The sequence below is a fragment of the Schistocerca nitens genome, chromosome 7 (assembly GCF_023898315.1).
Source record: "Schistocerca nitens isolate TAMUIC-IGC-003100 chromosome 7, iqSchNite1.1, whole genome shotgun sequence".
Classification (NCBI taxonomy): Eukaryota; Metazoa; Arthropoda; class Insecta; order Orthoptera; family Acrididae; genus Schistocerca; species Schistocerca nitens.
Window position 1 is genome coordinate 590,136,119 of NC_064620.1, and position 27,603 is coordinate 590,163,721.

At 43.0% G+C, this 27,603-nt stretch overlaps 1 protein-coding gene across 1 annotated transcript in view; it reads left to right on the forward strand.

Moving 5' to 3' along the window:
* Positions 1-27,603, forward strand: part of LOC126195022 (uncharacterized) — a 1,313,800-nt gene that overhangs the window by 382,376 nt on the left and 903,821 nt on the right. The gene's annotated exons all lie outside the window — the stretch shown is intronic.

Below are 27,603 nucleotides of genomic sequence, written 5' to 3' on the forward strand. Positions count from 1 at the left end.
CGACTCCTAATCGCACCCGTCCGGTTTTTTTAATCATACAAAACTGTATTTATCATATTTTCTTCCATTCCGCACTTCAGTTGCATATGCCATTATATTTTGGAATCTCCCGTCAGTTACAAAGAATGTACCTACTCCACAGAAACGATCAGTGACAATACTGCGTGGTGTTCTCTTACTCTCGTCTTGAGAAAGAAAGGAAGGTTGCGGATTAAAGCTCCTTTGGCGACCACTTCATTTCGCAATATCTAGAAATGACGTACTCGATTTTATCGATAGTCTCATGATTCGCAACGCTAGAAAATTGTAGCGAAATTCAGTAAGTCTTCCAGAGCTTCATGTGGGGAATCGTTGTTGACCTTAAACATAAATAAAAGTAATGCGTTGCACTTAAAGAGGCGAAATGTCTACATGAATACGCGATGGCAGAAATATCCCTGGAAGCTGTCACAGACATCCAGTGTACGAGCAACGCTACATCCACATCTACATCGATACTCTGCCTGACAGGGGGTTCATCGAACCACCTTCACGATAATTCTCTGTTATTCCACTCTCGAACAGGGCACGGAGAAAACGAACTCCTGTATCTTTTCGTGCCATCTCTGATTGCCCTTATTTTATTATGATGATCGTTTCTCCCCATGTAGGTCAGCGTCGACAAAATATTTTCACATTCGGTGGAGAATGTTGAAGATTGAAATTTCGTGAGAAGACCACTGCAACGAAAAACGCCTTTGTTTTAATGATGTCCAGCCAAAACCCTCCATGTGACACTCTCTCCCCTACTTCTCGATAGTACAAAACGTGCTGGCCTTCTCTGAAATTTCTCGATGCTCTCCGTTAATCCTATCTGGTAAGGATCCCACACCGCGCAGCTGTACTCCAAATGAGAACGGGCAAGGAAGTGTAGGCAGTGTCGTTAGTAGATCTGTTGCATCTTCAAAGTGTTCTGCCAATAATACGCAGTCGCTGGTTCGTCTTCCTCACAAGATTTTCTGTGTGTTCTTTCCAGTTTAAGTAGTGCGTAACTGTAACTCCCAGGTATTTAGTTGAATGTGTGGCCTTTAGATGTGACTGATTTATCGTGTAACTGAAGTTAACGTATTCCTATTAGCACTCAGGTGGATGACCTCACACTTTTCATTACTTAGGGTCAACTGCCAATTATCGCACCATACAGATGTTTTCTAAGTAATTTTACAATTTGTTATGATGTTCTGATGACTTCACTAAACGATAAACTACAGCATCCTCTGCAAACAACCTAAGACGGTTGCTCGGATTGTTCCTTATATCGTTTGTATAGATAAGGAACAACAGAGGGCTTATAACACTACCATGGGGAAATAGCTTCTGTTTTACTCTATGACTTTCCGTCAATTACTACGAACTGTGACCTCTCTGACAGGAAATCACGAATCCAGTCACATAACTCAGACGTTATTCCATAATCACGTATTTTGACTACAAGCTGCTTGTGAATTACAGTGTCAAAAGCCATCTGGAAATCTGTACGTAGCAATTAAACGTTAAGCGACCACATTAAACCGACCGCAGGTAAAACAGATGCTAGGCTGAGATTTATTGTAATAATCTTCAGGAAGTGTTGTCCATCACCGAAGGAGGTAACTTACAATAGCCTCGTTCGAGTGATACTTGAACCATGCTCTTCAGTCTGGGACGGTTACCGAAGAGGGCTCATAGATGAAATACGGAAGACCGTAAGTAAAGCACAGTTTTTCGGCACAGGTTCATTTAGTAATGGCAAATAATGGAGATAGTCATACAACTCAAGTGGCGAGCAAAACAATGTGGACCATAGCGTGAGTTACTGTTGAGAACCGGATGCTGTACGTTCGTAGAAGTCACAACGAAAAGACTGATTCTTCCTACTTACATCCACGAAAAGATCACGAAGGTAGAATAAGAAAGGTGCGAGCATACGTGGAGAATTACCAAAAATCGATGTTCAAAAGGACCATTCACGACTGAAAAAGGAGAGGGAGAGGGATTACAGTGGCACACAAAGTACGTTCCGCCACACACCACAAGGTTCCTTGCAAATATAGATGTATCTGCAGGTGTGGATTACAGAAACTTGAATAGGATGGGCAATGAATTTGTCAGCCTCCATGTCACATTAATAACGTCAGAACAATGTATCTAGTGGAAGTACAGACAACAGTACGAATGATGAGACGGGAATTCGATGCGTATGTCTCATGCGTCCGAAATACGGCGCCAACCACTGTGGCGTCCCCGCACTCCAGCCGCGTGCTGATACTGTCGACGCCGTAGAGCTGCTGCTGCCACAGGTCTCGCAGTGGAGTTGAGACACGATGCGCGATGACGTGGGTCCCTGTTGGTGAACGGGAGACAGAAATGCGAACTCGTACGATGGTTGCTTCTTCTGATTCAAGATTGAGTTACTCATTGCCCGGATATGCAGTAGTTGTTAAATCTTATCTCATCCGCATCGTACACACCACCAATTGCGGGAAGCTTGTAATTATGAGTCTTCTCGTACGTTGTTGGCTCGTTGCTATGGAGTTGTTCAACCTGTATGAAGCGAGATCCACAGACACTCTTTGATTACGTCTCAGTGAACCTAAGCCGTAATGTTAAAAAAAAATGTTCAAAAGTTCTCTTTTCAATTAATAGAGCAGGTATTTTGATATTCAGATTAAATTGTCCCTGCTGAACAGTCTTTGGTTAACTATCATTGATTAAATCACTTAATAATGTAGTCCACGCTTGATATTTCACTTGGAACGAACAGATTATTCTTCCTTGGCCACTAAATACTTTATAACTTTCGCACCACACGCACACGCAGTTGGTTGGTAAAGTCGGTACTATTAAAATTAAGTTTCTTGACAATTACGACAACTTGACTCTTCAGCGTAAATGTATTATCTTGTGAAGTCTTGTAATTGTGTCCTAAAAATGGCTCTGAGCACTATGCGACTTAGCTTCTGAGGTCTTCAGTCGCCTAGAACGTAGAACTAATTAAACCTAACTAACCTAAGGGCATCACACACATCCATGCCCGAGGCAGGATTCGAACCTGCGACCGTAGCGGTCACTCGGTTCCAGACTGCAGCGCCCAGAACCGCACGGCCACTTCGGTCGGCTAATTGTGTCCTACTCGGGACTAATTGAGTGTAGTCCTTTGATATACTATCCACTCTTCTTTCAGTTCCTGCTATTTGAAAGTCAAGTCCAAGATTCACTAGTTTCGTCAATGAAGTTCAATTAACCCGTTATACACGGCTAAACGCGTCTATCAGTTCCTGTCTCTGCTTAGAAAATCAGTTTCCGAAGTTCGTGAATCACGTCAGGCACGAAACACTTCTGAACGCAAGACAATCTTGTCGCGTTCCGTACTCTCAATAACTAAGACAAGAATTGTTCTCGCACGTCTTTACAGGACTAGAGCCAGCAAGCAACTTCTGTGAAATAGTATTGTAGGCGCATTGAATTCCTTCGTTGCGGTTACAACGCTCTTCCACATAAAAGTTATCTCTGACTAACATCACCTTGGACTTAGCTTTCAAGATATTAATTGCAATTATCACTTGCATATTTGTCCATCAATTAAATCTGAGGTTCCTTCCTCCTCTTATCATAACAAAAACTCTCAGTGATGTAAAATGTTGTTGTTATCAAAACTTCATGGTGTTAGCCTATCGGCAAAGATGTCGTATTTGCCAAGATAACTCTTCCCTACTTCATATTATGATATTCTGTCTTAATTGACTTTAAGGGGTCTTTGGGGTGTTATACCACGCAGCAGAAATCATGAAGGTCTTAATGTATGATTTCTGCTATTTGACTTGAGCGTTTCAGCTCATAGTGTCTGCTGTAACTGTAGCGTAGTATAAGCTATGTGACATTATGTTTTCACGGTACTAAAATATGGTGAAGGCTTATTACGATTGCCTGTACACATCATTCATTGAAAGTTTGTTTATGGTTGCTGCTGTGAGCCACATATAAAACTGCGGTTGTCCAAGTAAATTATTTTGACTTCGACCATCATAAAATACGATGGCCTTACCACAACTTCGGCCTTCAAGGAAAACTAAAGGACTTCTGGTAGTATAAAATATCACGTCCCATATGTCAGTATTGCTTGGGACTGGGCGATAAGGTTTGATGAGAAGGGAAATATCGATTGGCCTAAGTGAGAGAAAGTGTTGAACTGACAATGTGGTTAACATTCGCCTATTACAAAAGGTAAGGATTGAAATTAGTATCGAACTTTTCTTTACGTGAGTTGTATCCATTAAATGAAGGTCTTTACATAGAGGCGGTGGTTAACTAGCACCGTTCCATCTAGTGAGAACTTGTCAGTACTAAATGTGTCTCCACCCACGAAACGACAGACTGGAGTCCTCAGCTTCTCAGCTAGAAGTCCACCTACTGTTCCGAATCCCTGCGGATACCTCTGCTCAGCTTTGCTCAGCTAATATCTTTCTCTGTTTCGTTTAATACTGCTCTCTCTCTCCACTTGCACTAAGACCTGTCTGTCCTATCCTTTATTTCTGTCTGCTCAAATTGCAGAGCGTCTGCATCCGAATTTTAATCAAATTTCCTTCGCCCTTGCCATGCCCTGACTTGGCGCAATGTCGAAGAGCCTTCGCCATCCTATTGGCTCTAATTATGCACTGTTTTTCAGAAGCTGAGCGGAGAGAGTAAAGTGTCGTTCACGCTCCGGACCTCCTGTAGTCTCTTCATGACGTATATATGCCTGTTCCAGGCACTGTTCCCGTTATTCCTCTCTTACTGTCGTTCCGAATAATATTTATTACTTACCGTGTTATTTGTTAAGGGCAGCTGGCGACTCCGTTGCGCCACTGGCTGGATAGATTCTGTCTACATGAGTTGGAGTATCCGTCATTTTATGCAGACCTGTTGCGGTGCTCTGGTACTGCCTCCCTGCCTCGTAACTTTTCCATTGTTATGCTCGTGAAGCTTTCACCAGGTATTAACTTTTAATGCTGGGCTGTCATTTAAGTGACTACAAGACATTTCCCCTGCTGATGTAATTCACGTTACTCTACAGACAACTGTCAACAGAAACATTTATTCCCCATTGCAACATTTGTTTCTTTACAATAAGCTTTTGGTTACATTGATTATTCTAATTCCACATCTAATTTTTTCACTAAACCTTTAAATTTTGTCTTCTTTTAGAATAAACTGATTTTCAATTTATTTTCCTGTTCAATAAAACAGTTTACAAGCCCTTCACAATTATATTTAAATTATATTTTCCTCTGTAGCAATTAGTTCATAACTGTGATAATTACATTTCATATTCTACAAATATCTCTACCGTGTGTTTTAAAGCGTACTGAGACTTCTTGCTCATTTGGACTTTGTTCATATATTTCTATTGCGGTGTCCAACCACATTTTCACGTGATGGGCCATACACCGGTGGCTTCTTGACAGCTGAGATGGACTTTGTAAAAATAGCACACCGACGAGAAGTGTCTCCTTGTACAACGACAAGTGAAAGATAGGGCGCTACCCTTTGTGTGCAGTCTGTGTGTGGAGGGAGCACGTAACCTCCTGACGGAATGCACTGTTCCATGATGTCGGCTGCTGAAGCTGCTTTGGAGGGCCCACCATGGAATACGCAAGCAGATCTCACAAAGAATGTCAATAGTAGTAAAGATACGAAAGAGACTGGTTGACTTTGATTTAAGGTCCAGACTAAAAGGTATTCTTATATTCTATACTGAAGCGCCAAAGAATCTGGTATAGGCATGCGTATTAAAATACAGATATGTAAACAGGCAGAATACGGCGCTGCGGTCAGAAACGCCTATATAAGATAACTAGTGTCTGGAAAAGTTGCTAGACCAGTAACTGCTGCTGCGATGGCAAGTTATCAAGATTTAAGTGAGTTCGAACGAGTGTTGTAGCCGGCGCACGACCGATAGGACACAGCATCTCCGAGGTAGCGATCGGAGCGTGGAATGTCAGATCCCTTAATCGGGCAGGTAGGTTGGAAAATTTAAAAAGAAAAATGTATAGGTTAAAGTTAGACATATGGGAATTAGTGAAGTTAGGTGGTAGGAGGACCAAGACTTCTGGTCAGGTGAATACAGGGTTATAAATCCAAAATCAAATATGGGTAATACTGGAGTAGGTTTAATAATGAATAAAAAAAATAGGATTGCGGGTAAGCTACTTCAAACAGCATAGTGAACGCATTATTGTGGCGAAGGCAGACACGAAGTCCACGCCTACCACAGTAGTACAAGTTTATATGCCAACTAGCTGAATAAACTGCAAAAAAGTGGGAATTTAAGGAGATTTGACCCGGATAAACTTAAAGAACCAGAGATTGTAGAGAGTTTAGGGAGAGCTTTAGGGATCGATTGACAGGAATGAGGGAAAGAAATACAGTAGAAGATGAATGGGTAGCTTTGAGGGATGAAGTGGTGAAGGCAGCAGAGGATCAAGTATGTAAAAAGACGTGGGCTAGTAGAAATCCTTGGGTAACAGAAGATATATTGAATGAATTTAATTGATGAAAGGAGGAAATATAAAAATGTAGTAAATGAAGCAGGCAAAAAAGAATACAAACATCTCAAAAATGAGATCGTCAGGAAGTGCGAAACGGCTAAGCACTGATGGCTTGAGGACAAATGTAAGAATGTAGAGGCATATCTCATTAGGGGTAAGATAGATACTGCCTACAAGAAAATTAAAGAGACTTATGGAGAAAAGAGAACGACTTGAAAGAATATCAAGAGCTCAGATGGAAACCCAGTTCTAAGCAAAAAAGGGAGAGCATAAATGTGGAAGAAATATATAGAGGTTCTATACAAGGTCGATGAACTTGAGGACAGTATTATGTAAACGGAAGAGGATGTAGATGAAGATGAAATGGAAGACATGATACTGCGAGAAGAATTTGACAGGACACTGAAAGACCTGAGTCGAAACAAGGCCCCGGGAGTAGACAACACTCCATTAGAACTACTGACACGCTTGGGAGAGCCAGCCCTGACAAAACAATACCATCTGGTGAGCAAGATGTGTGAGACAGGCGAAATACCCTCAGACTTCAAGAAGAATGTAATAATTACAATCCCAAAGAAAGCAGGTGTTGACAGGTGTGAAAATTACCGAAATATCAGTTTAATAAGTCACGGCTGCAAAATACTAACGCGAATTCTTTACAGACGAATGGAAAAACTGGTAGAAGCCGACCACGGGGAAGATCAGTTTGGATTCCGTAGAAATGCTGGAACACGTGAGGCAATACTGACCCTATGACTTCTCTTAGAAGATAGATTAAGGAAAGGCAAACCTACGTTTCAAGCATATGTAGAGAGGGAGAAAGCATTTGACAATGTTGACTGGAATACTCTCTTTCAAATTCCGAGGGTGGCAGGTGTCAAATACAGGGAACGAAAGGCTACTTGCAATTTGTACAAAAACGAAATGGCAGTTATAAGAATCGAGGGGCATGAAAGGGAAGCAGTGGTTGGAAGGGAGTGAGACAGGGTTGTAGCCTATCCCAGATGTTATTAAATCTGTATATTGAGAAAGCAGTAAAGGAAAAACAAAAGAAAAATTTGTAGTAGGAATTAAAACCCATGGAGAAGAAACAAAAACTTTGAGGTTCGCCGACGACATTGTAATTCTGTCAGAGACAGCAAAGGACTTGGAAGAGCAGTTGAACGGAATGGGCAGTGTCTTGAAAGGAGGATATAAAATGATCAACAAAAGCAAAACGAGGATAATGGTATATTGTCGAATTAGGTAATGAGACACTTAAAGTAGTAAATGAGTTTTGCTACTTGGGGAGCAAAACAACTGATGATGGTCGAAGTAGAGAGGATATAAAACGTAGACTTGCTATGGCAAGGAAAGCGTTTCTGAAGAGGAGAAATTTGTTTCCATCGAGCATAGATTTATGTGTCAGGAAGACGTTCCTGAAAGTATTTATATGGAGTGTATCCATGTATGGAAGTGAAACATGTACAATAATTAGTGTGGACAAGTAGAGAACAGAAGTTTTCGAAATGTGGTGCTACAGAAGAATGCTTAAGATTAGATGGGTTGATAACATAACTAATGAGGAGGTATTGAATGGAATTTGGGAGAAATTTGTGGCACAATTTAACTAGAAGAAGTGATCGGTTGGTAGGATATATTCTGAGGCATGAAGGGATCACCAATTTAGTATTGGAGGGCAGCGCTGAGGGTAAAGGAGATCAAGAGATGAACATACTAAGCAGATTCAGAAAGATGTAGGTTGCAGTAGGTACTGGGAGATGAAGAATCTTGCACAGGCTACAGTACGATGGAGAGCTGCATCTAACCAATCTGTCTACTGAAGACCACAACAACAACAACCGTGATCATCAGGAATCCGGTAAAACATCAAATCTCCGACATCACTGTGGCCGGGAGAAGATCCTGCAAGAATAGGACCAACTACGACTGAAGAGAATCGCACTGCGTGACAGAAGTGCAACGCTTCCGCAAACTGTTGCACATTTCTGTGCTGGGCCAACAAGTGTCAGCGTGCGAACGATTCAGCGAATCATTATCGATATAGACTTTCGGAGCCCAAGGCCCACTAGTGTAACCTTGATGACTGCACGACAGAAAGCTTCACGCATAGCCTGGTCCCCTCAACATAGACACTGGACTCTTGATGAATGGAAACATGTTACCTTGTCGAACGAGTCTATTTTCAAATTTTACCGAGCAGATGGACGTGTATGCCAACTAGCTCTGCAGATGACGAAGAAATTGAAGAAATGTATGATGAAATAAAGAAATTATTCAGATTGTGAAGGGAGACGAAAATTTAATAGTCATGGGTGACTGGAATTCGAGTGTAGGAAAAGGGAGAGAAGGAAACATAGCAGGTGAATATGGATTGGGGCTAAGAAATGAAAGAGGAAGCCGCCTGGTAGAATTTTGCACAGAGCACAACATAATCATACCTAACACTTGGTTTAAGAATCATGAAAGAATGTTGTATACATGGAAGAACCCTGGAGATACTAAAAGGTATCAGATAGATTATATAGTGGTAAGACAGAGATTTAGGAACCAGGTTTTAAACTGTAAGACATTTCCAGGGGCAGATGCGGACGCTGACCACAATCTATTGGTTATGACCTGTAGATTTAAACTGAAGAAACTGCAAAAAGGTGGGAATATAAGGAGATGGGACCTGGATAAACTGAAAGAACCAGAGGTTGTACAGAGTTTCAGGGAGAGCATAAGGGAACAATTGACAGGAATGGGGGAAAGAACTACAGTAGAAGAAGAATGGGTAGCTTTGAGGGATGAAGTAGCGAAGGCAGCAGAGGATCAAGTAGGTAAAAAGACGAGGGCTAGTATAAATCCTTGGGTAACAGAAGAAATATTGAATTTAAGTGATGAAAGAAGAAAATATAAAAATGCAGTAAATGAAGCAGACAAAAAGGAATACAAACGTCTCAAAAATGAGATCGACAGGAAGTGCAAAATGGCTAAGCAGGGATGGCTAGAGGACAAATGTAAGGATGTAGAGGCCTATCTCACTAGGGGTAAAATAGATACTGACTACAGGAAAATTAAAGACACCTTTGGAGATAAGAGAACGACTTGTATGAATATCATGAGCTCAGATGGAAACCCAGTTCTAAGCAAAGAAGGGAAAGCAGAAAGGTGGAAGGAGTATATAGAGTGTCTATACAAGGGCGATGTACTTGGGGACAATATTATGGAAATGGAAGAGGATGTAGATGAAGATGAAATGGGAGATATGATACTGCGTGAAGAGTTTGACAGAGCACTGAAAGACCTGAGTCGAAACAAGGCCCCCGGAGTAGACAACATTCCATTGGAACTACTGACGGCCTCGGGAGAGCGGGTTCTGACAAAACTCAACCATCTGGTGAGCAAGACGTATGAAACAGGCGAAATACCCTCAGACTTCAAGAAGAATATAATAATTCCAATCCCAAAAAAGTAGGTGTTGATAGATGTGAAAATTACCGAACTATCAGTTTAATAAGTCACAGCTGCAAACTACTAACACGAATTCTTTACAGACAAATGGAAAAACTAGTAGAAGCCAACCTCGGGGAAGATCAGTTGGGATTCCGTAGAAACACTGGAACACGTGAGGCAATACAGACTCTACGACTTATCTTAGAAGAAAGATTAAGGAAAGACAAACCTACGTTTCTCGCATTTGTAGACTTAGAGAAAGCTTTTGACGATGTTGAATGGAATACTCTCTTTCAAATTCTAAAGGTGGCAGGGGTAAAATACAGGGAGTGAAAGGCTATTTACAATTTGTACAGAAACCAGATGGCAGTTATAAGAGTCGAGGGACATGAAAGGGAAGCAGTGGTTGCGAAAGGAGTAAGACAGGGTTGTAGCCTCTCCCCCATGTTGTTCAATCTGTATATTGAGCAAGCAGTAAAGGAAACAAAAGAAAAATTCGGAGTAGGTATTAAAATTCGTGGAGAAGAAATAAAAACTTTCAGGATCGCCGATGACATTGTAATTCTGTCAGAGACAGCAAAGGACTTGGAAGAGCAGTTGAACGGAATGGACAGTGTCTTGAAAGGAGGATATAAGGTGAACATCAACAAAAGCAAAACAAGGATAATGGAATGTAGTCTAATTAAGTCGGGTGATGCTGAGGGAATTAGATTAGGAAATGAGACACTTAAAGTAGTAAAGGAGTTTTGCTATTTTGAGAGCAAAATAACTGATGATGGTCGAAGTAGAGAGGATTAAAATGTAGACTGGCAACGGCAAGGAAAATCGTTTCTGAAGAAGAGAAATTTGTTAACATCGAGTATAGATTTAAGTGTCAGGAAGTCATTTCTGAAAGTATTTGTATGGAGTGTAGCCATGTACGGAAGTGAAACATGGACGATAAATAGTTTGGACAAGAAGAGAACAGAAGTTTTCGAAATGTGGTGCTACAGAAGAATGCTGAAGATTAGATGGGTAAATCAGATAACTAATGAGGAAGTATTGAATAGGATTGGGGAGAAGAGAAGTTTGTGGCACAACTTGAACAGAAGAAGGGATCGGTTGGTAGGACGTGTTCTGAGACATCAAGGGATCACCAATTTAGTATTGGAGGGCAGCGTGGAGGGTAAAAATCGTAGAGGGAGACCAAGAGATGAATACACTAAGCAGATTCAGAAGGATGTAGGTTGCAGTAGGTACTGGGAGATGAAAAAGCTTGCACAGGATAGAGTAGCATGGAGCGCTGCATCAAACCAGTCTCGGGACTGAAGACCACAACAACAACAACATGGACGTGTACGGGTATGGAGACAACCTCACGAATCCGTGGACCCTGCATGTGAGCAGGGACTGTTCAAGCTGGTGGAGGCTCTGTAATGGAGTGGGGCGTGTGCAGTTGGAGTGATATGTGACCCCTGATACGTCTAGATACGACTCTGACAGCCGACACGTACCTAAGCATCCCGTCGGATCACCTGCATTGTGCGTTCCTCCGGACTTGGGCAATTCCAACATGACAATGCGACACCCCGCACGTCCAGTGGCTCGAGGAACACTCTTCTGAATTTAAACTCTTCCGCTGGTCACCAGACTCCCCAGATATGAACATTATAGAGCATATCTGGGATGCCTTGCAACGTGCTGTTCAGAAGAGATCTCCACCCCTCGTACTCTTACGGATTTATGGTCAGCCCTGCAGGATTCATGGAGTCATTTCACTCCAGCACTAATGGAGACATTAGTCGAGTTCATGCCACGTCGTGCTGCGGTACTTCTGCGTGCTCGCAGAGCCCTACACGATGTTAGGCAGGTGAACCAGTTTCTTTGGCTCTTCAGTGTATAATTGCTGAAGCACTCTCACTTCGAAAAAAAGAAAAACCTTACTAAGCACGGCAAGAAGACAATTTGAAACCGCCTAGCAGATATAGCTCACAATAATTATTAGGGGCGACCATCAGTTGTGTGTTAACATATTGTACATTGAACCAGCTAAAGCGAAGGCGGCGCTTCATCCGGTCTCAAGTATGATAAAACACAGCAGCGCTAGGAAACTTGATAAACGTCGCACTTTTTTAGCCACTCCAAACCAAATTTTAAAGAGCCTTCCTTTTCTTTTATGGCACCTACCGTTCTATTCACCCCTGTTAAAGTGGCTCTTACCAGTACCACTTGTTTCTTAGCTAACATCTAACTTCAAAAGATAAACCTTCAGCCGGCCCGAGTGGCCGAGCGGTTCTAGGAGCTACAGTCTGGAACCGCGCGAATGCTACGGTCGCAGGTTCGAATCCTGCGTCGGGCATGGATGTGTGTGATGTCCTTAGTTTAGTTAGGTTTAAGTAGTTCTACGTTCTAGGTGACTGATGACCTCAGAAATTAAGTCCCTTTGTGCTCAAAGCCATTTCAACTATATTTTTTAGAATCCTTCATTTCATATATATGTTCCCTGTAATACATGACATCAGCTTCATGTAGCGTACCGAAAGCCATTTTACTTACTTCACCGCAGAAGCTAAACTGGCCTCTCTTCTTTCTTGTCTCGTGTCTTGTTAACTGATGTACCATCCTCTGTAACTGTGTTTCTGTGTGACGTGCCAGCTATTGGTGTAGCAAGCGACATACTACGACATACTGTTAGACTGTAGCAACTTCCAATAGAGTGTCACTACATCTCTGTCCCACTACTATCCCAGATCTTTCATCTTTCCGAAAACGTTTAGTTATAGCACCTAAATTTACATACGCTACAGTCCTCCATGTGATGGTGTATATTTTTACTTCTCCTACAGTATCGTAGTACGGTCCTGAAGACTTACCTATTTTTGACTCTTTGTAATGTGTTGACAATATTTTAGCTCTTGCTGTGGTTACTAGTGGTAGTAGTAGTAATAGTAGTATTCTTTCTTCTTGCCTGTGTCACATCTGAAATTAGAAGGTCTGTTTTCTATCTGTTTGCATGTACCTTTGTTTCCTCTTAACTTTATGACTACATTCGGCTTGTCTATTCTGACTGCTTCATATTGTCCTCCACACTGGGAATCTGGTTTCGTGGTTGTTCCACGTCTTAGTGTTCCATCGTACAGCAATGTTAAATTCTTTTGGATTTTGTCATTTATCATACTTTATCTTGTTAGCATTTTGTATTATTGATTGTCCTGCTACATTATGTGCCTCTTGTACTCTAGTTTTCAATCTGTTCACATATGACTCGTGGTCTCAAATTACAGTTGCAGATTTTCGTTGCGACGTTCCTGGGATAATTATTTTTGTGCCATGCATAAATTCAAACTGTGTGTAGCCTCTGCTACTGTATGGTGTTACGTTGAAAACTTCGTACGGTACCCACTTGACCATGCATTTTGGTGACTTCCCTCTAATGCCCTTTTTGACTCTGTGTGGTATGTCGTTGTGTGTATCTTCCATGCAACAGTTTACAAAGTCTCTTAGAAAGGTCATCATAAAAAATTTGACCCTTTATCAGTTTTAAGCACTGACGGAATTCCACATCTTAAAACTATGGTGTCTAGAAACGCTTCTTGTACTGTCTCAGTGTCTTGACGTTCTATTACCACGGCTAATGTAAACTTATTTGTCTTGGAATGTGAACATTAATCTCTTCTTTGTGCTTGACACATTTAATGACCCTACAGTCTCCAATGAACACTTTCCAAATACTGTTTCCGCCGTATCTGTTATTTGTAACGGCATTTTTGTCTTTGCTTGTGTACGCTTACGATTTTGTCATGTGGACACCTACGTATTTATTCTTCTATATCGTGTTTCACTACCTTCGACTGCTTGTACTCATTTATCCTTAGGAATGATTTGTGCATGCCCTGGTATCCTCCTAGTGGATTACCATGCATTTCCTGTAGTATCCGTGCCTCAGGACTAATTTCGCTTCCTGCATGTGCGTCTGCTGAAATCTCCTCATAACGTCCTATTTCAGGGCTTGCTTTGGTTTGTCGTTCGTTCACCCGATTATCGTTGTTCTTTCCTCCCAGCTGACCTCTGTCAGTATGTATACTCTAATTGGGCTGTATGCTACTAAGAGAGTCTGAATTATTATTCATCCTACCCGGTTTATAATTATCTCATTCCTCGAATTTAAGTGTCAGCTTCTGGAGTCTTGAACTGGGATCCTTTACACTTAATATCCATGTTGTGGCCTGTTACCACTACCAGCCGTCGTACATATATGTATGGCAGGAATTTCTTTACTGCAAATACTGTAGCCAATAATTCTTTCTCTGTGGTACTATCATTTAATTCTGTCTTGTTTAATGATCCAGATGCACACACAATTGTCAAATCTTCCACAATTTTTTGCTTCCGACAAGATGGGCCCTAGAGCTGAGCCGTTGTCACTATGATCAGCTTCGTATATCCTGGGTATTGAAGTAGTGTTGCGTTAAATAGTTTCTCCTTTGGTTTTTCAAAAACATTATATTTCCTTACGCCCCATTCGTATTTTATATCTTTCTTTGGCATTTTGTGTATAGGGTTCACGAATCTGCTAACGTTTGCAAGAAACAGGCTGTAGTACCCGAAATATCTTAAGAACCCTTTAAGATATTCGTTGTCTTTAGCTATGGAAAGGATTTCCCTTTTTCCTTTTTGTCATCTCCGGTGTGGTCTCCTTATCCTTAATACAATGGCCCATGAAAATCACTTCCTTTTTTAAGATCTCTCCCTTATCTGGTTGCAGCTTTAATTTGTGCTCCCACAAACAATCAAAAATTAAACGGTGCTTCTCAATATGCCCCTGCAGATTTCTTCGGCGACATACTATATCGTCTCGGCGCATGAAACATTTAATACTTTGCAGACCTTCCATGACTCTGTTCATTAAACGTTGGAAATATCCTGCCGATCCCTTCAGTCCTACTGGCATTCGTATGTACTCATAATATCGATAGTTTGAGCTGAAGACAGTCTTCTCCCTGTCCTTCTCGTACGTCGGTACTTGGTAGTATCCACTAACAAGGTCAAGCATCGAAAAGTGCTACGCCTGCCTTAACTGATCCAAGGTATCGGAGATATTTGGTAGAAGAAATGCATCACCTACAGTAATGTAGTCATTTACGGTTCCCCACTTCTGTTTTCCCTGGCCTCTTTTTCTCTGGGATTAACAATAGAGGTGCGTTCCAGGCACATCTGCTCTTTCAAAAGCTTTTTCGTTGTCTTATGTATTTTGTATCGAAAAGCGTTTGTCAAGTTCCTTGCAAGTTCTTGTTCTGTCGGGATTCTATACCGTCACAGTGGAGGTGCGTAACAGTTGTCAGCTGGTTCGGTACGTAAATATACTCTGTGCAGACTTCCACTAATACACCCCTTTCTTCGAAATTTAAGTAATCTACTCTCAATTGTTTTAGCAAAGTACTACAATGATTTTCTGTTTTTCTATAACTTTCTCACAGATTTTTACCTTGCGTACCTTTGCTAGTTACTCTAATACTTAAGTCAAGAGCTTGACGTTGTTTAATTGCACTTTGTCTTCTGACAGACTCACTGCATCTACTATCCACCTACCACTTCTCACTCCCTTTAGTGATTCCGAGATATATACTATTTTTGAAATTTATTGTCTCATGGCAACCATGTACCTTTCCCCTTCTCGCGGCACCTTGCTTTCCACTTTCAAACGCCGGGTCCAATTTCTTCTTCGGACTCCTAATCGCTCTCAAACTCATGTGTTTTCGGTACGTTTCCACTGTCAGGGGTATGTCTTTCCATCGTAAATTTAATGCTTTTCCTGGATAGTCTAATTTTATGCTCTGTTAGAAAATTCCTAATGGTCAGTCAGTCCTATGGGGATGTCTAGCCCTGACCCATATACCTGTAACGTGTGTTCAAAGTCTTCGAAACCTGTAACATTTGTATGTATTTTCTCCACTCCTAATGTTCTTACTGATTCGGTGGTTACAGCCCTTAGTCGAAGCCTTACGGCTGCATCTATTCTCACTATGCAGTCTTTGCAAATATTACTTCTCTTCAACAAACATAGCTGTGTACCTATATCCATTAACAGTTTTAACTTTGACATTTCCTCCAAGCATGCCAAGGCACTTCATGATAGACGTCAGCGTAGTGCCCTGGTCCTTTACACTTTAAAAGAGTCACGTTGTGTACTCTAGTGCACGGTACACCACAGTTACCTAGCAGATTACGCTGTGGGCGTCTCCATTCACAAAGTGAATGCAATCCGTCGGCTTCTTTGCAATTCACTTTAAACGTGATGGGGTCTATTTTGTTGCCCATGCCACGCATTCCGAACCTGTGTGACTTGGTTTATCACAATCACAGCAGAAATGTGTGAATTATTTTGCCTGCATAGTGCACCGATCATAAATTTAGACAACATTGTTCATGTAGTACAGCGACCAATGGTCGATATCGCAGTAATATTCGTTATTTATCGGTTTCGGCTTTTGTTAAAGTCATCTTCAGAATTTTTGGCTCCCTACGGCTGGTACTGGCGGCTACTCGATTTTCTCGTGGAATCACGAAAAATCAAACAGCGGCCAGCACCAGCCGTAAGGGCCCAAAAATTCTCGACTTCAGTGTTTTGCGTCCACGCGCACTTCTTGTTCTTTCGCTTAAAATAGTGCTCTTTCTGCCTGTAATGCTAATTTTACACGTTATGTTGCTATGCAACAATCATACAATAATTTTTTAAATGAAGACACCGCTATTTGAATGTATTTTCGTTTATTTAATTACGACCCAAGTTTCGGCTTTTTACGCCATTTTCAAGTGATTGAGTTTATGTCATTAACATATATTGCAGGGCATCAAACTCAAAATTGGGCATAAATTAATAAAAATATTAGCTCTCCATGAAAAGCCAGATTTGAAAACATCATGTTGTAAAAATGTCAATAAATAGTGGTGGGAGCAAGTTATAATTAATTAATCTTGTTGGGCCATAAAGAGATTCCCCATGGCCTTGACTACAATAGTAGTCTATCGTCTGCTTACTCGTGTAGTTTTGTTCTGAAATATGTTTTCTTGTTCCCATGATCCTGTTCTGTCACGTACTTTCAGTTCAGATATTGCCACATCTGTAATTTTTGCCATAACAAATGTAAAAGGGATTCTGCCTTCTTCTGGCTTCACTAATTCAAATGCTGAATCATTATTTTCAGTGAATTCCGTCGGTTCCTTCTTGTTCCCGTCAAAAGATTTCCCTAGAATACAAAACGCTTCCAGCGCACTTTTATTACTGCTTACCGATGAGTTAGCATCGCTAAAGGGGGCGAGGGGCAGGGTGACATAAAAGACTCACAACTAACTGTTTTAGAATTCGGTTCTAGGCGCTTCAGTCCGGAACCGCGCTGCTGCTACGGTCGCAGGTTCGAATTCTGCCTCGGGCGTGGATGTGTGTGATGTTCTTAGGTTGGTTAGGTTGAAGTAGGTCTAAGTCTAGGGGACTGATAACCTCAGGTGTTAAGTCCCATAGTGCTGAGAGCCATTTCAACCATTTTGTTTTAGAATTACAGCCGCTATTGTTGCAAGTTGGTTGAATATATGCCGTTTTCTTGCGGCGTTCTGCCACAAGTCGGCGGCGCTGCGTCGTCCTCGTGGCTATTGTTGGGTGGGCCAGGTCCCTCCCACTGGACTTGCACATGAGGGCGCGGCATCGCACCCGCCCTCTGCAGCCCTTCTACCGTCTCTTGCAGCCGCTAGCGGACCCTCGGAATCGGACTCGCGGACTGTTTGCTGGTGTGGCACCCCTGTGCCTTGTGCTTCCGCGTTAGGGTAGCGTTAGCAGCCGTCGCCCCGCATACTGCTATGACTCTTATGTCTGACTCCATTGTCGTGGCATGAATTTCTGTTTGGCTGAAAGCCGTAACGCGGTACAATTCCACCTGCTGTTTTCCACTTTCGCTGTTGCGACTTAACTCAGTGTACACTGAGTAACATTTTGTTTTTCTGTTCACACATCTGACACCAGTTAAGATTCTTCTGTCATATCCCAAACGCGAGTGTTGCTTGGGATGGGGCGACAGGGTTCGGGGAGGAGGCAAAATAGTCGGTTGACTGTAGCGACAGGGAATCTTGGCTGACTACGTTGTTAATATTCCCACACAACAAAATTAAGGATTGAAATTAGTACTGAATGACGAACACTGAGTATTTTACAACTTCTGAATTTGTTCAGGGAATAGCTCAACCTCAGAATACATTTACTCGAAATCCACAGAAGACCAGTTCTTCATACCGAGACTAGCACCTATTAAAAGAATCTGTCAATACTAACAGCCAGTGCATCTACGATGCGACACGCAGGAGTCCTCAGACACCCAGGTAAACGAACTGCATACAACTCTGCTCAGCTAATAACTTGGGCTCTTTCTGCCACTAGTGGTATCTCTCCTAGGGCCTGCCTGTCCTATCTATCCTCTTCTCCCGTCTGCTGTCACTGCCGTGACTCTCCCTTCGGAGCGCGTGCATCCGGGCTTTAATTCATTCCCCCTTCGAACCCGCCAGTCACTGACTTGGAGTAATGTTGAAGGGCTATCTCCATTTCATTGGCAATAATTATGCACTCTTTTTCAGAAGCTGAGTGGAGGGAAGGAGGCGTCTGTTGTAAAGATAAGTCCCGGAACTGAAGAAGATTCTTCATCACATTGCTCCCCTTAAAGCGAGTCCCTTCCTTACCGTCTCTCTGTCTCCTTCTGAATGACATTTACGGCTTACATTGTTATTTCGTCAGTGTGGCTGGTGTCCCCATACCGCCACTGGCTGCATAGACTCCTTCATGGGGCCTTGAAGCATCTGAAAAATTATGTAAGCTTGATGTCGTCCCTGGTGCTGCCTGCCTGCTTCATAACTTTTCATGACTAGTTATGTTCGTGAAGCTTTCCCTGTTATTATGTCGTAAGGCTTGACTGTCATTTCCGTGGATACAAGACAATTATTCGTCATATAGTGCATTGCACAATATCCCTATCTAACTTTAAGTCAAGTTAAATTTCAGTGAAGTCAGCTAAAGTAGCTTTGGCCCGGCACATAGATTTTTAAGTCCGTGCAGTTCAAATTAGACCTGATAAATATCTTACCGAATTTGTTTCATTTAATTCAGCGAGGGTGGTGGGTACTCCTTAGCTGACGTATTATAGATCCGTTGTAGATGGTCAGATATACTAAGTCTGCCGGCAGCGTCAGTGACAGCGTGGCTCATTCAGTTGAATAGTTCTGCAACACATTTATCAATATTAGCACACATAAAATTCCCTGAACCCATGGGCCTTCGATATCTCAGCAATGGGCCAATATATGTTAAAGTCCGGATGTCTTGACTGTGTACCTGTAATTAAAGCAAATTTTAACGGTCATAATAGGCGATCCGTTACACTAGTTGTATTAATACGAAAGAAACATCAGCTTAGAGAACTTGACACAAGAAGCAGAGGACAGGCACTTCCAGCCTCTGTGAGTGCCTGTGTCTGCATGTCCACCTTTTCCCTAGTCTCTTCTAGTAGGTTCCACAAATATTTTACAAGCTTCTGGTTGATGATTTTCGTACACACATCATCATTCCCAACTAGCACGCTGTTTAACTGAAACCTCCTAACAATCTCCCTCCCGCCCCCCGACCCCACCTCCCGCACTCACTCGCTCACTCACTCAGTCTCTCTTTCTCTCTCTCTGTCCGCCCCGACATCTGAGTGGTCAGCGTGACGAATTGCCGTCCTACGGGCCCGGGTTCGTTTGCCGGTTGGGTCGGGGATCTTCTCCTCTCAGGGACTGGGTATAGTGCTGTCTTCATCCTCATTTCATCCCCATCCGGCGCGCAAGTCGCCCAATGTAGCGTCTAATGTAACAAGACCTGCACCAAGGCGGCCGGACCTGCCCCGCAAGGAGCCTCCCGGCCAATGACGCCAAACGCTCATTTCCGTTTCTCTCTCTCTATCTCCAGCAGGTGTAAGTGAAGCTACTTTTATATGTGGTACATTAATATGTACACACATTAGTGTGTTGGTTGTATTATCTCTGAGTCAAATTGTCATCCCACAAACACGTCACAAACATTACAACCTGATGTTTTCTACATGTTGTTACTTAGGTCGCGAAGTGAGTGACCCCTGGCACTACAGACTATGCGTTTTGCTCCCTCTCGTCTACACCTAAACAGTAACCTGCTGCCCAATTTCTCTATAGCCGTTAGCCTTTCAGAAAGCACGTGAACACAGCTCATGCGGAATGGAAGCTTACACCTTTTGCTGAATTAGCTGATATGTAGATAGGGAGAATCTAAGGTCCTTTGCAGAATTAGCTTATATGTACATAGGGAGAAGCTAAGGTACGTGCGGTAAGGGAAAGAACGTCTTACGAGTCAGACTGCGAACTCGTTACATTAGGAATGCAAGAACCTTCGTTGCAGTGCACCAACGGCTACGACACTTTTAATCCCCTCACGCTGGATGCTAGGGTTGTTGGCCACAAGGCGACGCGGCAGCTTTAAGACATAAGGAGGAAATTCTACATACAGATAGAGAGCAACCCACATTAAGTACAAGAAGACTAATATTTCTGGTGGGAACATCTCATATGACTGTTCAGCGCTCATTGTGTGAAGTGTTACTTCACCCTTATCATATTAACAGAGTTCAGTATCGTCACGAAGCGAGCTACGCAGGAATAGCTAATTCAGCACGTGGCTCTTCGGACGGATTGGAAACAACACAGTTTCTTCACAATGTACTGGTGGCAGATGAATCCACCTTTATTAGAGAAGTTGGTGTGAATATGCATAATTTGCACACCTGGGTTGATGAAAACCCTCTCACTTTTCGGCTTGCAGATTTTAAGTACGATTTTTTTCCCAAACGGATGGGCCAGAATCATCAGGGATACATTGCCCGTTCCAACAGAGTTGCCTGTGAGGTTGATGGGTACTTGTTACTCGCAACTATTATGGTCACTGTTGCCTGCGGAAGTGACTGGTACTCGTTACCTTCACCTATTACAGTAGCCATTGAATGTGTGGCTCACCATTACTCCTTACATTCACTTATTACAGTCCCCATGGCCTCTGAGGCGGGCAAGTACTAATTACCTTCACCTATTACAGTCGCTATTGCCTACGAGGCTCACAAACACTAGTTACCTTCACCTTTTACAGTCTCTGTTTACTGGAAGGCTGATGGGTACTCATTACCTTCACCTATTACAGTCGCTATTGCCTGCGAGGCTGACAGATACTAGTTACCTAAACCTTTTACAGTCTCTGTTGACTGGAAGGCTGACGGGTACTCATTACCTTCACCTATTACAGTCGCTATTGCCTGCGAGACTGACAGATACCAGTTACCCTCAACTTTTACAGTCTCTGTTGACTGGAAGGCTGATGGATACTCATTACCTTCACCTATTACATTCGCTATTGCCTGCGAGGCTGACAGATACTAGGTAATTTCACCTTTTACAGTCTCTGTTGACTGGAATGCTGATGGGTACTCATTACCTTCACCTATTACAGTCGCTATTGCCTGCGAGGCTAACAGATACTAGTTACCTAAACCTTTTACAGTCTCTGTTGACTGGAAGGCTGATGGGTACTCATTACCTTCACCTATTACAGTCACTATTGCCTGCGAGGCTGACAGATACTAGTTACCTAAACCTTTTACAGTCTCTGTTGACTGGAAGGCAGACGGGTACTCATTACCTTCACCTATTACAGTCACTATTGCCTGCGAGGCTCACAGATACTAGTTACCTAAACCTTTTGCAGACTCTGTTGACTGGAAGGCTGACGGGTATTCATTACCTTCACCTATTACAGTCGATACTGCCTGCGAGGCTCACAGATACTAGTTACCCAAACCTTTTACAGTCTCTGTTGACTGGAAGGCTGACGGGTACTCATTACCTTCACCTGTTACAGTCGCTATTGCCTGTGAGGCTCACAGATACTTGTTACCTAAAACTTTTACAGTCTCTGTTGACTGGAAGGGTGATGGGTACTCATTACCTTCACCTATTACAGTCGCCATTGCCTGCGAGGCCGACAGATACTAGTTACCTAAACCTTTTACAGTCTCTGTTGACTGGAAGGCTGACGGGTACTCATGACCTTCACCTATTACAGTCACTATTGCCTGAGCGGCTCACAGATAATAGTTACCTTCACCTTTTAGAGTCTCTGTTGATTAGAAGGCTGACGGGTACTCATTACCTTCACCTATTACAGTCGCTATTGCCTACGACGTTCACAGATACTAGTTACCTTAACCTTTTACAGTCTCTGTTGACTGGAAGGCTGACGGGTACTCATTACCAGCACCTATAACAGTTGCTATTGACTGTGAGGCTCATACATACTAGTTAGCTTCCCCTTTTACACTCTCTGTTGACTGGAAGGCTGACGGCTGTTCATTACCTTTACCTGTTACATTCGCTATTATCTGCGAGGCTCACAGATACTAGTTACCTAAAACTTTTTCAGTCTCTGTTGACTGGAAGGCTGACGGGTACTCATTACCTTCACCTATTACATTCGCTATTGCCTGCGAGGCTGACAGATACTAGGTAATTTCACCTTTTACAGTCTCTGTTGACTGGAATGCTGATGGGTACTCATTACCTTCACCTATTACAGTCGCTATTGCCTGCGAGGCTAACAGATACTAGTTACCTAAACCTTTTACAGTCTCTGTTGACTGGAAGGCTGATGGGTACTCATTACCTTCACCTATTACAGTCACTATTGCCTGCGAGGCTGACAGATACTAGTTACCTAAACCTTTTACAGTCTCTGTTGACTGGAAGGCAGACGGGTACTCATTACCTTCACCTATTACAGTCACTATTGCCTGCGAGGCTCACAGATACTAGTTACCTAAACCTTTTACAGTCTCTGTTGACTGGAAGGCTGACGGGTACTCATTACCTTCACCTATTACAGTCGATACTGCCTGCGAGGCTCACAGATACTAGTTACCCACACCTTTTACAGTCTCTGTTGACTGGAAGGCTGACGGGTACTCATTACCTTCACCTGTTACAGTCGCTATTGCCTGTGAGGCTCACAGATACTTGTTACCTAAAACTTTTACAGTCTCTGTTGACTGGAAGGGTGATGGGTACTCATTACCTTCACCTATTACAGTCGCCATTGCCTGCGAGGCTGACAGATACTAGTTACCTAAACCTTTTACAGTCTCTGTTGACTGGAAGGCTGACGGGTACTCATGACCTTCACCTATTACAGTCACTATTGCCTGAGCGGCTCACAGATAATAGTTACCTTCACCTTTTAGAGTCTCTGTTGATTAGAAGGCTGATGGGTACTCATTACCTTCACCTATTACAGTCGCTATTGCCTACGACGTTCACAGATACTAGTTACCTTAACCTTTTACAGTCTCTGTTGACTGGAAGGCTGACGGGTACTCATTACCAGCACCTATAACAGTTGCTATTGACTGTGAGGCTCATACATACTAGTTACCTTCCCCTTTTACACTCTCTGTTGACTGGAAGGCTGACGGGTGTTCATTACCTTTACCTGTTACATTCGCTATTATCTGCGAGGCTCACAGATACTAGTTACCTAAAACTTTTTCAGTCTCTGTTGACTGGAAGGCTGACGGGTACTCATTACCTTCACCTATTACAGTCGCTATTGCCTGCGAGGCTCACAGATACTAGTTACCTAAACCTTTTACATTCTCTGTCGAGTGGAAGGCTGATGGGTACTCATTACCTTCACCTATTACAGTCGCTATTGCCTGCGAGGCTGACAGATACTAGTTACCTAAACCTTTTACAGTCTCTGTTGACTGGATGGCTGACGGGTATTCATTACCTACACCTATTACAGTCGCTATTGCCTGCGAGGCTCACAGATACTAGTTACCTTCAGCTTTAACGGTCTCTGTCGACCTGATGGCGGATGGGTACTCTTTACCTTCACCTTTTACAGTCGCTATTGCCTGCGAGGCTCACAGATACAAGTTACCTTCACCTTTTACAGTCTATGTTGACTGGAAGGCTGACTGGTGTTCATTACCTTCACATATTACAGTCGCTATTGCCTGTGAGGCTCACAGATATTTGTTACCTAAAACTATTACAGTCTCTGTTGACTGGAAGGCTGACGGGTACTCATTACCTTCACCTATTATAGTCGCTATTGCCTGCGAGGATCACAGACACTAGTTACCTTCACTTTTACAGTCTCTGTTGACTGGAGGGCTGCCGGGTACTCATTACCTTCACCTATTACAGTCGCTATTGTCTGCGAGGCTGACAGATACTAGTTACCTAAACCTTTTGCAGTCTCTGTTGACTGGAAGGCTGACGGATACTCATTACCTTCACCTATTACAGTCGCTATTGCCTGCGAGGCTGACAGATACTTGTTACCTTAACCTTTTACAGTCTCTGTTGACTGGAAGGCTGACGGGTACTCATTACCTTCACCTATTACAGTCGCTATTGCCTGCGAGACTGACAGATACCAGTTACCCTCACCTTTTACAGTCTCTGTTGACTGGAAGGCTGATGGATACTCATTACCTTCACCTATTACAGTCGCTATTGCCTGCGAGGCTGACAGATACTAGGTAATTTCACCTTTTACAGTCTCTGTTGACTGGAATGCTGATGGGTACTCATTACCTTCACCTATTACAGTCGCTATTGCCTGCGAGGCTAACAGATACTAGTTACCTAAACCTTTTACAGTCTCTGTTGACTGGAAGGCTGATGGGTACTCATTACCTTCACCTATTACAGTCACTATTGCCTGCGAGGCTGACAGATACTAGTTACCTAAACCTTTTACAGTCTCTGTTGACTGGAAGGAAGACGGGTACTCATTACCTTCACCTATTACAGTCACTATTGCCTGCGAGGCTCACAGATACTAGTTACCTAAACCTTTTACAGTCTCTGTTGACTGGAAGGCTGACGGGTACTCATTACCTTCACCTATTACAGTCGATACTGCCTGCGAGGCTCACAGATACTAGTTACCCAAACCTTTTACAGTCTCTGTTGACTGGAAGGCTGACGGGTACTCATTACCTTCACCTGTTACAGTCGCTATTGCCTGTGAGGCTCACAGATACTTGTTACCTAAAACTTTTACAGTCTCTGTTGACTGGAAGGGTGATGGGTACTCATTACCTTCACCTATTACAGTCGCCATTGCCTGCGAGGCTGACAGATACTAGTTACCTAAACCTTTTACAGTCTCTGTTGACTGGAAGGCTGACGGGTACTCATGACCTTCACCTGTTACAGTCACTATTGCCTGAGCGGCTCACTGATAATAGTTACCTTCACCTTTTAGAGTCTCTGTTGATTAGAAGGCTGACGGGTACTCATTACCTTCACCTATTACAGTCGCTATTGCCTACGACGTTCACAGATACTAGTTACCTTAACCTTTTACAGTCTCTGTTGACTGGAAGGCTGACGGGTACTCATTACCAGCACCTATAACAGTTGCTATTGACTGTGAGGCTCATACATACTAGTTACCTTCCCCTTTTACACTCTCTGTTGACTGGAAGGCTGACGGGTGTTCATTACCTTTACCTGTTACATTCGCTATTATCTGCGAGGCTCACAGATACTAGTTACCTAAAACTTTTTCAGTCTCTGTTGACTGGAAGGCTGACGGGTTCTCATTACCTTCACCTATTACAGTCGCTATTGCCTGCGAGGCTCACAGATACTAGTTACCTAAACCTTTTACATTCTCTGTCGAGTGGAAGGCTGATGGGTACTCATTACCTTCACCTATTACAGTCGCTATTGCCTGCGAGGCTGACAGATACTAGTTACCTAAACCTTTTACAGTCTCTGTTGACTGGATGGCTGACGGGTATTCATTACCTACACCTATTATAGTCGCTATTGCCTGCGAGGCTCACAGATACTAGTTACCTTCAGCTTTAACGGTCTCTGTCGACCTGATGGCGGATGGGTACTCTTTACCTTCACCTTTTACAGTCGCTATTGCCTGCGAGGCTCACAGATACAAGTTACCTTCACCTTTTACAGTCTATGTTGACTGGAAGGCTGACTGGTGTTCATTACCTTCACATATTACAGTCGCTATTGCCTGTGAGGCTCACAGATATTTGTTACCTAAAACTATTACAGTCTCTGTTGACTGGAAGGCTGACGGGTACTCATTACCTTCACCTATTATGGTCGCTATTGCCTGCGAGGCTCACAGACACTAGTTACCTTCACTTTTACAGTCTCTGTTGACTGGAGGGCTGCCGGGTACTCATTACCTTCACCTATTACAGTCGCTATTGCCTGCGAGGCTGACAGATACTTGTTACCTTAACCTTTTACAGTCTCTGTTGACTGGAAGGCTGATGGGTACTCTTTACCTTCACCTATTATAGTCGCTATTGCCTGCGAGGCTCACAGACACTAGTTACCTTCACTTTTACAGTCTCTGTTGACTGGAGGGCTGCCGGGTACTCATTACCTTCACCTATTACAGTCGCTATTGTCTGCGAGGCTGACAGATACTAGTTACCTAAACCTTTTGCAGTCTCTGTTGACTGGAAGGCTGACGGTTACTCATTACCTTCACCTATTACAGTCGCTATTGCCTGCGAGGCTGACAGATACTTGTTACCTTAACCTTTTACAGTCTCTGTTCACTGGAAGGCTGATGGGTACTCTTTACCTTCACCTATTACAGTCGCTATTGCCTGCGCGGCTCCCAGATACTAGTTACCTTCACTTTTACAGTCTCTGTTGATTGGAAGGCTGACGGGTACTCATTACCTTCACCTATAACAGTCGCTATTGCCTGTGAGGCTCACAAATACTAGTTACCTAAAACTTTTACAGTCTCTGTCGACTGAAAGGCTGATGGGTACTCATTACCTTCACCTATTACAGTCGCTATTGGCTACGAGGCTGACAGATACTAGTTACCTTCACCTTTTACAGTCTCTGTTGACTGGAAGGCCCACGGGTGTTCATTACCTTCACCTATTACAGTCGGTATTGTCTGTGAGGCTCACAAATACTAGTTAACTAAAACTTTTACAGTCTCTGTCGACTGAAAGGCTGACGGGTACTCATTACCTTCACCTATTACAGTCTCTATTGACTGCGAGGCTGAGAGATACTAGTTACCTTCACCTTTTACAGTCTGTCGACTGGAAGGCTGATGGGTACTCATTAACTTCACCTATTACAGTCGCTATGGCCTGCGAGGCTCACAGATACTAGTTACCTTCATCTTTTACAGTTTCTGTTGACTGGAAGGCTGACGGGTGTTCATTACCTTCTCATATTACATTCGCTATTTCCTGTAAGGCTCACTGGTATTTGTTACCTAAAACTTTTACAGTCTCTGTTGACTGGAAGGCTGACGGTTACTCATTACCTTCACCTATTATAGTCGCAATTGCCTGCGAGCCTCACAGATACTAGTTACCTGCACCTTTTACAGTCTCTGTTGACGGGAAGGCTGACGGTTATTCATTACCTTCACCTATTACAGTCGCTATTGCCTGCGAGGCTCACAGATACTAGTTACCTTCATCTTTTACAGTCTCTGTTGACTGGAAGGCTGATGGGTACTCAT